Source organism: Sminthopsis crassicaudata, chromosome 4, assembly GCF_048593235.1.
Source record: "Sminthopsis crassicaudata isolate SCR6 chromosome 4, ASM4859323v1, whole genome shotgun sequence".
Taxonomy (NCBI): Eukaryota; Metazoa; Chordata; class Mammalia; order Dasyuromorphia; family Dasyuridae; genus Sminthopsis; species Sminthopsis crassicaudata.
The window spans coordinates 386,351,528-386,366,055 of record NC_133620.1 but is presented as its reverse complement, the minus strand read 5'-3'; positions in this window follow the sequence as shown (position 1 = coordinate 386,366,055).

The window sequence follows — 14,528 nt, the reverse complement described above, 5'->3', positions numbered from 1 at the left end:
TCTTTTCATTAGAAATAAATGAAATTCACCTGTATTATTGAATGTCTATCTTCTTCCCTGAAAGATAATGCTCAATCTAGCTGAATAGTTGATTTTTGGCTGCAATCCAAGTTCCTTTGCTTTTCCAAATATCCAATCCCAGACTCTTCCATTTTTTAAGGTGGAAATGGCTAAGTCCTGGGTAATCCTGATTGTGGCTCCTCGATATTTGAATTGTTCCTTGTTGTATGCAATATTTTTTCCTTGATCCTTTAATTCTGAAATGTAGCTACAATATTCCTTGTAGTTTTCATTTTGGGGTCTCAGGAGGTGATCAGTTCATTCTTTCAATGGTCATTCTACTTCCTGTTTCTAGAACATTAGAGCAGTTGTCCTTCGTGATTTCCTGAAAGATTATGTCTAGGCTCTTTTTTCATCATGGTTTTCAGGAAGTCCAATAATCCTTAGATTGATAAATTTCCTCTGAGGCATTTTTCATTTTCTTCTGTTTTTTTTTTTTTTCATTTTTTTTTGATTGTTTGATTCTTAATGTCTTATTGAGTATTTCATTTCCATTTGTTCAATTCTAATTTTTAGTGAATTGTTTTCTTCAATTAACTTTTTTAGCTCCTTTTACATTTGGCCAATTGTATTTTTTAATGAGTTGTTTTTGTTCATTGCATTTTTTCCCCCATTTCACAAATTCTATTTTCAATGGATTGGTTTCTTTTTCATATCTATTTTGTAAGGAGTTATTTTCCTTTTCCACTTCATCAAATCTATTTTGTAGGGAGTTATATGCTTTCCCCATTTCATCATATCTACTTTTAAAGTAGTTTTCTTTTCCTTACCCTCTTGCAAAGATCTCATTTCCTTTCCCCATTTTTCTTCTCTCTTTTAAATACTTTTTGAATTCTTCCAAGAGAACCTTGTGAAATAGAGACCAACTCATTACTCTTTGGGACTTCACATTTGCCTTTAGAAATCTCAGAGGTTCTTAGAAATTTCTGCAACATTTATTTTACAAATGAGGCAACAGACTAAGAGAAGTGAAATTTGCCCAAAGTCACACAGGATGATGGTGGAGCTGGAATTTGAACTCAGTCCTGAAACTCCAAGTCCTGAAAACTTTACACATGCCACAAGGTGAATAGTTTGAGCTAATGCCAAAATTGTGAACTCAGTAGACTACAATAATGGTGATACCTTTGACAGAAATAGGGAAGTTTGAAAATAATGAGTTTGGGAAGGAAAATGATTAATTCATTTTTTTATATTATGAATTTAAGATCTCTAAGGGATAACCAGGTTGAAATATCCAATAGGCATTTGGGTCTTAGATCTTGGGAGAGAGATAGGGCTTGGATATATAGATCTGGGAATTATTTGCATAGAGATCAAACATCTAATAAGGGCACCAAATGAGTACAGGAATAGAGTCCAGGTGAGTTGTTGACTTAATTATTTGGCACTTTTTAAAGAAACTGGATTACTAAAGTAGTAGATGAGGGCAGAGCTGTGGATATAATTTGCCTTGGTTTTCACAAAACTTTTGGTAAAATTGTGAAATGAATGAGAAGATAATATATATCTAATAATAATAATTGTCTAATATGTAGACAATTCAATTAGATGAATTCAGAACTGATTGAATGACTAGTTCTTAATTGTTAAATGTCATGAGTACCCCAGCGATCTGTGTTTGGCTATGTTCTGTTTAATCAAACTTGTAGATAACAGAGCTGGGAGAGACAAAACAGATCAGAATCAGGATCAACAGGATATTAATAGGACCATCCTAGTACAACTCATCACTACCAGCTAGACTATAGCGATAGCCTCCTAATTTGCTTCACTATCTCACATCTCCTATAAAAATTCATTCTCCATTCAGCTGCTAAAATGATTTTCCTGAAGCATAGGTCTCACTATTGTTATTTTCCCATCCCCATCCCTTCCACGCTCTGGCTTTCTATTGCCTTGAGAATCCAATGAGATGTCATATGTCAGTCAATCATTTATTAAGCATTTGCTCTGTGTTGGGTATTATGCGAAGTGCTGGGGCTACAAAGAAAGGCAAAAGCACTTATACTTGCCCTCCAAGGGCTCACTAATAGAGTTCATGTCCAGTCATTTTTTGACTGTCCAACTCTTTGTGATCTCATTTGGGATTTTCTTGGTGGAAGTACTAGAGTGGTTTGCCATTGCCTTCTCCAGTCATTTTACAGATGAGGAAACTGAGACAAAAAGGGTTAAGTGACTTGTTCAGGATCATACAGCTAGTAAGTACCCGAGGTCAAAATTGAAATCTGAAAGATGAGTCTTCCTGACTCCAGACCTGCACTCTATTGATTGTGTCACCTAGGCCCCACTGATGGAGATAACATGTACAAAACTATATACATGAAATATAAATAGATTGAGAATATTTTCAACATGTACAAAACTATATACATGAAATATAAATAGATTGAGAATATTTTCAGATTAAAGGTACTAGAAATAGAAATGACTGGAAAGGTAACTTGCATAAGATGAGATTTGAATCTAGTTTTGTATGAAACCAGAGAAGCTAAGAATAAGTATGAAGAAGGAAAATATTTTAGCCAAGGTAACAGAAAGTTCAAAGATCTATACATGAAATGTCACATATGATGAATAGCAAATAGGCCATCTATTTGAATTGTAGAGTTTAAGGAAGAGAGCAAAGTATGAGAAGATTTGAAAGGAAAAACGTGAGGTCTCAAGGGTTTTTAGTGACTAATAGAGAGCTTTTTATTTGGTCCCCCAAATAATTGTTATTCAGTACAGTTTATCAAGTTGAGGGCAGGCTGTGATATAATTATTAAGTTTGGAGAAATCTCTCTCACAGCCAAATAGAGGAAATAATTTCTGTGAGTGTCTTGAATCAGGGATAACAATTATAACACCATTGAAAAAGTACAGATAAGAGGAAATGAGAGCCTATACTCATCCCAGTGATTTTAAGTGAAGAGAAAGGGATTTAGAAGGTAGAAAACATTATTTGACAATAAATTGTATATGAGATGATTGTAAGTAAAGAAGCAGGGATGATACTGAATTTGAACTTGGCTGCCTGGGAGGATGATTTGACAGTAACAGTAATGTTGAGAATAGAGGAGGATTTCGGGAAAGACATTGGTTGTTCTGTTTTGGACATGTTGGATTTGAGATGTGTATAGAACATCCAGTTCTAGGAATCCAAAAGAGTAAGACTTGACATATTGATCTGGGAATTATCTTCATACAAATACTAATTGAACCTGTGAAAATTGATGGAATCACGAAAGTATAGAGCATTACCTTAATAGTCCCTAATAGGATATACACCTTTGAAAGGCATAGGAACTCTGATGAACATAATCACTACTCACAAATCTAAAGGACTTATTGTACCATTATCCACCAAATTCTAAAATGATATGTAATTTGTTAGAGGTGATTATTGCTATATCCTTGCTGTAAATGCATTAGATGATGTGAAGAGAGGTTGGATCTTCTGGTAACCATTTCAGGGAGTTTCAAGGCACAATGATGTCGAATATCAACCTGCATTTCTCTTAAGTCTGTTCTTGTTAACTAATAAAATGTACAGAGATCAAAGAAGTCTAGTAATTATTGAAATGGTATTTAATGAAAAAAAAAAAACCCAACAATTTTTGCCACTGTATATTCTGTTATGACTAATGGGTAGAAAACCAACCTTAAAGCCTAGAAGATCTGGACTCAAGTTTTGTCTTGGAGACATTGGCTCATGTACTTAATCATTTAATTACTTAATCTTTCAGCATTCTATGCCCCAATGTCTTAAACTGTGGTTTGACAACCTTATATGGGGTTTTGTAATTGAATGTGGTGGTCATGAAATTATGATTAACTAATAGTAAATGTTTGATTTATATGCCTATTTTACATACCTATATATCCATGATCATGTAAAAATTTCTCAGGCAAAAAGGTATCACAAGGGAAAAATGTTCAGGAAACTGCTCTATGCAAAGTGGGTTCAGAGTCTCAGCCAGCCTTAGAAGTAGGAAGAGGCAGAGGTTGGCCCTGCCTTTTCAAAGTCTTGCACTCCTGCTACAGATGCTATAGATCAACAGGGGAAAAGAATCCTATGAGGTTGGATAGTTCATTGGATGGACTTTTCCAATCAGAACTCTTACCACTGGAGTAGTTTAGAGATTGTTTTGAGATCTAGAATGTCATAAAGTAGGTTCTTTAAACTAGATATGATCAAAATCAAGTCCCTATCACATGGGAGATATCTTTGTGCTTTATTTATAACCTACTCCCATCCTATTCAGTATTTAGCTCTCAATGTTCATTTCTTCTCTATCCCATGGAAGATATCTTTGTGCTTTATTTATAACCTACTCCCATCCTATTCAGTATTTAGCTCTCAATGTTCATTTCTTCATCTCCTGGCTCCAGGCATTTTCATTGGTTCTCCTCCATACCTAGAATTCTGTCCTGCTTATTTCCATCTCCTGGGTTCTCTGGCTTCCTTCCAGTCCCTGTTAAAACCCCATCTACAGGAAGCCTTTCCTGATTCCTCCTTAATATAAATAGTTTCTCTTTATTATTTACAATTTACCTCATATTTACCTTGTTTGTATATAGGTATTTGCATGGTGTCCATCTTTACTAGATTGTGAGTTCCTAGAGAACAGGGACTATCTTTGGACTTTCTTTGTATTCCTAGAGCATAGTTTCTAACATGTAGTAGGTAGTTAATAAATGTTTATCGACTATTATTGCAGAGAAGGTACTAAACTGCATCAGTAAAGGAAGTTTCCTCACCTGGGAGTTATTTATACCAATAAAATCATAGTTCCAGGTGCCTCTCCCTATATATTTTTTGACTGTCTTTTGTTCACTGTGGGAAAATGCTGAGTGTTCTTTATCAAATAATACTCTTTTTCAGTGGGTCAATCTAGATACTGTCTACTTTCCCCCCACTTCTCCTTGAAAAAGGACAGTGTTGTCCTTTAGAAATTTATCTTCAGCCAGATGCATAATATAAAGCAGTTTGGGTGACAGCTCTTGAAATACTTTATATGAAGACATTGAATTTAAATGTGACTTTAGAAATTAGTCATCCACCAAAGCAGATTAAATTCTTGTGAAAGATGCCAGGGGAAAGACAACTTGTTCCATATCTCCTTTAGCTCACAAGTATAATACTATGAACTCCACAAGCTAAATTTTAAAAAAATTAATGAATAGTATAGGATGTTATTAAATCATTTCTGAATTGTAAGTTTAGTTATTTAGTATTCCTTTTCTTACTTTGATAATAGGTCTCTGATGTCTTTTATAGATTATTTCATATAAGGTTTGGGGAAAAAAACACCTTCCATTTATGTGAGAAATATAGCAAGATAAAACACGTTTTATCATAACAATTCACATTTATTTAGAGTTTTGAGGTTTACAAAGTACTCTCTTCACAACATGAGGTAAATAATTCAGGGATCATTATCTCTATTTTATGGATAAAGAAACAGAATGGGAAGTGATCTCAAAGCTAGTATGTCATACCTGGGATCTAAATTCAAGTCTCCTGACTCCAGAACTAGCACACTTTTTGCTTTACCACATTACTTTGAAGACAAAACAAGAATTTTGAAATAAAATTATTAAAATTCTGAAAAGCAAAAACTAGATTTACTAATATAATTCTGCTCCCAACAATTTACTTTGGGCTAATTAGGAAGAAGGCCAATTTACATTATAATGTAATTCCAAAAAGTATGATTTTGCTTTTTTTGAGCATATCTTTCTCAGATTAATTCCCATTTTGTTGTTCAATCATTTCATTTATGTTCCATGATTTGTGACCTCATTTATAGTTTTTTTTTGAGAGATACAGTGAAATGGTTTGCCATTTCCTTCTCCAACTCATTCTACAGATGAGGAAACTGAGGCAAACAAGATTGAGTAACCTGAGCAATATTAAATTATGAGGCCAGATTTAAACTCAGGTTTTCCTAACTCCAGGCTTCATGCTGTATTTATTGCATCACCTAGTTGCCCCCAAAATCTCATTTGAAATGGTCATAAAACCAAAAGAATATTTTTGATAGATATATAATCTTTAATATTTAAAAGTATTTTGCAAAGACTGCCTAAGCTTTTATTTATTTATTTGTTTTTTAATTAAAGCTTTTTATTTTCAAAATATATACATGATAATTTTCAGCATTCACCCTTGTATTCCAAATTTTTTCCTCTTTTCCACAACTTTCTCCCCTAGACAGAAAGTAATCCAATATATGTTAAACACGTGCAGTTCTATACATATTTTCACAAATACCATGCTGCACAAGAAAAATCAGATCAAAAATGAAAAAAAAAAATGAAAGAGAAAAGATGCATGCAAACAACAACAAAAAGAGTGAAAATACTATATTTTGATCCACACTCAATTCCCATAGTCTTCTCTCTGGGAATAGATGAATCTCTTCATCACAAGATCAATGGAACTGGTCTAAATCATCTCATTGTTGAAGAGAGCCACATCCATCAGAATTGATCATCGTATAATATTGCTGTTACCATGTACAATGATTGCCTGGTTCTGCTCATTTCACTTAGCCATCAGTTTATGTAAGTCTCTCTAGGCCTCTCTGAAATCACCTCTTAAAATCTTTAGTTTTATGATGGCAGGAAATACAGAATTAGTAATTTTAACTGTAAATGTGAATGGGATGAACTCTCCCATCAAACAGAGACGGATAGCAGACTGGATCAAAAGTCAGAACCCTACAATATGTTGTTTACAGGAAACACACTTAAAGCAGGGTGATACATACAGAGTAAAGGTAAAAAGTTGGAGCAGAATCTATTATGCTTCAGGTAAAGCCAAAAAAGCAGGGGTAGCCATCCTTATCTCATATCAAGCAAAAGCAGAAATTGATCTAATTAAAAGACATAAGGAAGGAAACTATATCCTGCTAAAAGGTAGCATAAACAATGAAGCCATATCAATACTAAACATATATGCACCAAATGGTATAGCATCTAAGTTTCTAAAGGAAAAGTTAAGAGAGTTGCAAGAAGAAATAGACAGTAAAACTATAATAGTGGGAGATCTCAATCTTGCACTCTCAGATTTAGACAAATCAAACCACAAAACAAATAAGAAAGAAATTAAAAAAGTAAATAGAACATTAGAAAAAATTAGGTATGATAGACCTTTGGAGAAAACTGAATGGTGATAGAAAGGAATATACTTTCTTCTTAGCAGTTTGTGGAACCTATACAAAAATAGACCATATATTAGGACATAAAGATCTCAAAATTAAATGCAGGAAGGCAGAAATAATAAATGCCTTCTTCTCAGATCACAATGCAATAAAAACTACATTCAATCAGAAGTTAGGGATAAATAGACCAAAAAGTAATTGGAAACTAAATAATATCTTAAAGAATGACTGGGTGAAACAGCAAATTACAGAAACAATAATTTCACCCAAGATAATGACAATGATGACACATCATACCAAAATCTGTGGGATGCAGCTAAAGCGGTAATAAGGGGAAATTTTATATCTTTAGAGGCTTATTTGAACAAAATAGAGAAAGAGAAGATTAATGAATTGGGCCTGAAACTTAAAAAGCTAGAAAAAGACCAAATTAAAAACCCCCAACCAAAAATCAAACTTGAAATACTAAAATTAAAAGGAGAAATCAATAATATTGAAAGTAAAAAAACTATTGAATTAATAAATAAAACCAAGAGTTGGTTTTATGAAAAAGCCAATAAAATAGATAAACCTTTGGTAAATCTGATCAGAAAAAGGAAAGAGGAAAATCAAATTGTTAGTCTTACAAATGAAAAGGGGGATCTTTCCACCAAATGAAGAGGAAATTAGAGAAATAATAAGGAGTTACTTTGCCTAACTTTATGCCAATAAATTTGATAACTTAAGTGAAATGGATGACTACCTCCAAAAATATAGGCTACCTAGATTAACAGAGGAGGAGATAAATTGCCTAAATAGTCCCATTTCAGAAAAAGAAATAGAAGAAGCTATTAATCAACTCCCCAGAAAAAAATCCCCAGGACCAGATGGATTTACATGTGAATTCTACCAAACATTTAAAGAACAACTAGCCCCAATGTTATATAAACTATTTGAAAAAATAGGGGATGAAAGAGTCCTGCCAAACTCTTTTGTGACACAGACATGGTACTGATACCTAAACCAGGTAGATCAAAAACTGAGAAAGAAAACTATAGATCAATTTCCTTAATGAATATTGATGCTAAAATCTTAAATAAGATATTAGCAAAAAGACTTCAGAAAATCATCCCCAGTAATATACTATGATCAAGTAGGATTTATACAAGGAATGCAGGGCTGGTTTAATATTAGGAAAACTATTAGTATAATTGACTATATTAATAATCAAATTAGTAAAAACCATATGATCATCTCAATAGATGCAGAAAAAGTGTTTGATAAAATCCAACATCCATTCCTACTAAAAACGCTTGAGAGTATAGGAATAAATGGACTATTCCTTAGAATAATCAGGAGCATATATTTATGATCGTCAGTAAGCATAATATGCATTGGAGATAAGCTGGAACTTTTCCCAGTAAGATCAGGAGTGAAACAAGGTTGCCCACTATCACCATTACTATTCAATATTGTATTAGAAATGTTAGCCTCGGAAATAAGAGTCGAGAAAGAGATTAAAGGAATAAGAGTAGGTAATGAGGAAATCAAATTGTCACTCTTTGCAGATGATATGATGGCATACTTAGAAAACCCCAGAGATTCTAATGAAAAGTTATTAGAAATAATTCGCAACTTTAGCAAAGCTACTGGATACAAAATAAATCCACATAAATCCTCAGCATTTTTATACATCACCAACAAAATGCAACAGCAAGAGATACAAAAAGAAATTCCATTCCAAACAAATGTGGAGAGTAGAAAATATTTGGGAATCCATCTACTAAAGAAAAGTCAGGAATTATATGAGCAAAATTACGATACACTTTGCCACAAAAATAAAGTCAGATTTAAATAATTGGAAAGACATCCAGTGCTCGTGGATAGGCAGAGCGAATATAATAAAGATGACAATACTCCCCAAACTAATCTATTTATTTAGTGCTATACCAATCAGACTCCCAAGAAACTATTTTAGTGACCTAGAAAAAATAACAACAAAGTTCATATGGAAGAATAAAAGGTCGAGAATTTCAAGGGAATTAATGAAAAAAAAAGTCAGATGAAGGTGGTCTAGGTATACTCTAAAACTATATTATATAGCAGCAGTCACCAAAACCATTTGGTATTGGCTAAAAAATAGACCAGTTGATCAGTGGAACAGATTAGGTACAAAGGACAAAAAAGGGTACAACTATAGCAATCTAGTGTTTGATAAACCCAAAGATACCAACATTAGGGATAAAAATGAATTATTTGAAAAAAAACTGTTGGGAAAACTATTAATTAGTATACCAGAAATTAGATATGGACCCACAATTAACACCATATACCAATATAAGATCAAAATGGGTCCATGATTTAGGCATAAAGAATGAGATCATAAATAGATTAGAGGAACAGAGGATAGTCCACCTCTCAGACCTGTGGAGGAGGAAGGAATTTATGACTAGAGAAGAACTAGAGATCATTATTGATCACAAAATAGAAGATTTTGATTACATCAAACTAAAAAGTTTCTGTACAAACAATACTAATTCAAACAAGATTAGAAGAGAAGTAACAAATTGGGAAAATATTTTTATAGTTAAAGGTTCTGATAAAGGTCTCATTTCCAAAATATATAGAGAATTGATCCTAATTTATAAGAAATCAAACCATTCTCCAATTGATAAATGGTCAAAGGATATGAACAGACAATTCTCAGATAATGAAATTGAAACTATATACACTCATATGAAAGAGTGTTCCAAATCACTATTGATCAGAGAAATGCAAATTAACTCTGAGATATCACTACACACATGTCAGATTGTCTAAGATGACAAGAACAAATAATTATGAATGTTGGAGGGGATGTGGGAAAACTGGGACACTAATACATTGTTGGTGGAGTTGTGAAAGAATCCAACCATTCTGAAGAGCAATTTGGAACTATGCCTGAAAAGTTATCAAACTGTGCATATCCTTTGATCCAGCAGTGCTACTACTGGGATTATATCCCAAAGAAATACTAAAGAGGGGAAAGGGACCTGTGTGTGCCAAAATGTTTGTAGCAGCTCTTTTTGTAGTGGCTAGAAACTGGAAGATGAATGGATGTCCATCAATTGGAGAATGGTTGGATAAATTATGGTATATGAAGGCTATGGAATATTATTGCTCAGTAAGAAATGACCAGCAGGATGATTTCAGAAAGGCTTGAAGAGACTTATATGAACTGATGCTGAGTAAAATGAACAGAACCAGAAGATCACTATACACTTCAACAACAATGCTGTATGAAGATATATTCTGATAGAAGTGGATATCTTCAACATAAAGAAGATCCAACTCACTTCCAGTTGATCAATGATGGACAGAAACAACTACACCCAGAGAAGGAACACTGGGAATTGAATGTAAAATATTAGCACTACTGTCTATCTACCCAGGTTACTTATACCTTTGGAATCCAATACTTAACGTGCAACAAGAAAATTGGATTTACACACATATATTATATCTAGGTTATACTGTAACACATGTAAAATGTATGAGATTGCCTGTCATCTAGGGGAGGGAGTAGAGGGAGTGAGGGGAAAATCTGGAAAAATGAATACAAGGGATAATGTTATAAAAAAATTACTCATGCATATATACTGTCAAAAATGTATAATTATAAAATTAATAAAAATTTAAAAAATTCTTTAGTTTTCTTTAAAGCTCAGCTTAAAGATCATCCCTAAGAAGCCTTTCCTTTTCCCTGCAGTTGGTAGTACTTCCCACCTCACCCCATTACTCAGTATTTATTTTGGGTATACATATACATACTTTTCACAGGTGTATACACACACGTACATATGAAAGCACAGGTATGTATCCATATACACATTCCACAAATAAGATGTAAGCTCCTTAAAGGCAGGCACTTTCATTTTTATGTATTCATAGTGCCTGGAAGAAAGTAAGACTTAATAAATATGTTGATTGATTGTTTCATCTTACAATTAGTGCAGAAAAAGGGCTGTCAGGAACTTCAGATTTCTGAAGCAATCTTGAATAAGAAGGAAAGAATCCTTTTTAAAGAAGGACTGGTTAAATGGATATATTAAGGGACTTGAAATTAAGAGACTTGACTTAGAAATCTTAGTTCTTTTTATCCCATGTAGATTATTTAATGTCTTTGAACCTCAGATTTCTCATCTACTTAACCATAAAATGGGAATAATTCTTGTACTAACTTTTTTCTAGGGATGTTACTAGGAAAGAACTCTGCAAATCTTGAAATGCTATATAAAATGCAGGTTGTTAATGCAAAATTTTAATGTATTTATCTTGTTTGGTTTTTTATATAGTATATGTATATGTGAAACTATGTCTACCAATATAGATAACATCTACTTTGTAATTTATAGTCCTGGAGAATAGCCTGGTGTTAAGTTAAATGACTTGCCTAGATCATATAGGCAGCATATTTTAGCAGTGATTCTTGAACCCAGATCTTTGTGATTTACAAGATAGTTTTAAGATGTATAGAAGATATCTTAGGTATTTAGTATGTGCTGGGCAATGTGTGCTTTACAATATTATCTCATATGATCCTCATAACAGTTGTGAGAAGTAGGTATTGTTATTATCTTTATTTTATAAGCATAAAGAAAAACAGTCCCTTCCCACAAAGAGCTTACTTTCTCATGAGAGAAGACAGTAAATAAAGGGAAGAGCACAAAAGCAGGTAGGGGTAGTGTTGGTGAGGAAGACCTGAGTAACTAGGTGGAATTGGTAGAGAAAGCCTGAAGTACTAATAAGATTATAATACTCCTTAAGGTAAACAGAGAAGGGCATTGACAACCTTACAGTCCCAACCTCACCTTACTGGTATCCAATCAGAAAGTCAAGTTATGATGTCAAATTCTCGAGGTTAAATTTCCCCTATAAATCTGCCCATGGCCTATGCCATCTTTGCTAAAAACCCTTTTGGGGTTAGTCTGTCACAGCATTCTAGTGTCTTTCTCCTTACTCCCTCCCCCAGCTTCATGGTGTCTTTCCTCTCATCCAGCTCCTGTGCCTTGAGGTATCTTTCTTCTTGTTATAACTAACTCACACTTTTAGGGTAATAAACTCTTCTATTGATTTAGTCTGCCACTTAAGGGCATACTTCCACCTCCTGGTATATTTGAGTTCCAGTGGGGACCATGTCTTTTCCATTGTTAATTGTTAAACTTGCTACCTACATGTTCTCCCAAAACTATTTCATATTTACCACTCCTAGTGTCTATTTTGCCTCTTCAATTTATAACATTTTCAGGTAAATAAAGGCATTCTTCACATGTGCCTTGACCTTGCACCTCGTATAAACCAGAAATTGCTATCTCAATTTCATCATTTGGTGCTGAAACCCCATTTTTGGTTCTAACCTCATCACTGGGTATGGTGAATCTGCTTTTGTTTAGACAAAGTGGAAGAAGAATGCAGAGAGCAATGGGATGATCCACACTTGAAGTCAGCATGGATAACAGTGTTCTTTTAAATGGAGTTTCCATGGAAGAGTCTACCATTTGAAGAAGTAGACTATAGGTATGAAGGTGCTGTCATCATGAAAAGGACACGAGGACTTAAAAATTGGCTCTTTATCCAATATGCCACACTGATTCTGCTTAAGCTGTTTACCTTAGCTGTAAATCCTAGTCTCTTAAGTCTTTTTCATTCTCTGTTGTCAGTTAAATGAAATGATGTATACAAATAGCTTTTCAAACCTCAAAGGATTATTTAAATGTTATGATAATGATTACTGTTATTATTATCCTAAGTAGAATTTATCAATCCTTGGTATAATATCCTTGTCAAAAAGCATCTTTAATTCACTTCTAGATCATGTAATACTTAAAAATCGCCACAATACATACTATCATATTAAAGTAGTACAAAAGGATTGGTTAACAAGTTCCATTTGACCCTTCCTTCTCCTTCATTCTTTATAGCCAATTGTTTGACAAATCCTATTGTTTCTTTCTTTTAAATGTTAGTTAGATTTATCCCTTTTTCCCTTTTCCTACTTCTTACCAACCAGATCCAGATCCAATCATCTCATGTCTGACTAATTTCAAGAGCTTTGTAGATGAGCTCATTGACTTTCACTCTTTCCAATCTATCTTCCACACATTGCCAAATTAATTGTTCTAAAACACTGCTTTCATTTTTTTCCCACTCCTCATTCACGAGCTTATAATTGCTTCCTACAACATTAAATTCAGATTCCTTTGTCTGGCTCAAGGCTCCTGGTGCTGTGGATCCTGACCTACAAGGGAGCCAGTCATCAAACCCTTATAAAAGTACGTATTATGCAACAAACTTGTGTCTAATATTAGGGATTCAATCAGTCAGTAAACATTTATTAAGTAAGCATGTACTATGTGCCAGTTACTATGCTAAGCACTGGGTTCTTACCCTGATGGGACTTACAGTCTAATGGGGGAAGCAAAACAGGGAAGCTGAAAAGGGGAAAGGAAAAGTTCCCTAATGCGAGGGCATAATGGAAAAGTCAGAGAAATCTCAAAATAGTTCAGCCAGGTGGGAAATGAGATGTCTGTCCTAGCCTCCTTCTTAAATGGAAGTTCTTGAATCTGCCACTCCAATCAGAGGGGAGAAGATAATGATGAGTTGGAAGTACCAAAGCTAATTAAATGATGCAGGATGAAGAGATTTCAGTGGTGAATTTCCTGGAGTATGGTGGAACAATCAGAGAAGTACAAAAGTATTTCCTCTAGGTGAAAAGTATAAAGAAATATAATCTACAGTATCTCCAATTTCTCTACAGTATGCACCCTTTGCTTCCATCAGGCTATTCTCAATGTTGTCTGCTGCACAGTGTCCTTATTCCTTCCTCTTAAGTCTCTTCATGATGTATTTGCCCTGAGTATGCATGATACCACAGTCAAATCCTATCTATCCTTCAATACTCAAGTTAAATCTACCTCCTTCATGAACTTAGACTTCTAGTCTAATCTACAATGAATTTCCTTTTCTGAACCATGTTTACACTTACATTCAGTTTAAGGTTTAGTTATTTTTCAGTAATTTTTTTTTTGTGTGTGTGTGAAAGTCCTGTCTTCCAGTGAGAACAGAAATTTCTTGAGGTCAACAGCATGTTTTTAAAATCACCTACAGCATACAGTATAAGATGTGCTAGTTTTCTCTTGACTGATCAGTTGATGGACTGATAAAATAGAGTAAAGTAGCATTTGCTTTATTGAGATACTTTATAATAGCCTGGGGAAAGAAAAATGACTCATGAAATTTGACAGGGCATTGCTTCATTCCTACAGCTAGAAATTAATTATTTTATTATTAATCTATGTT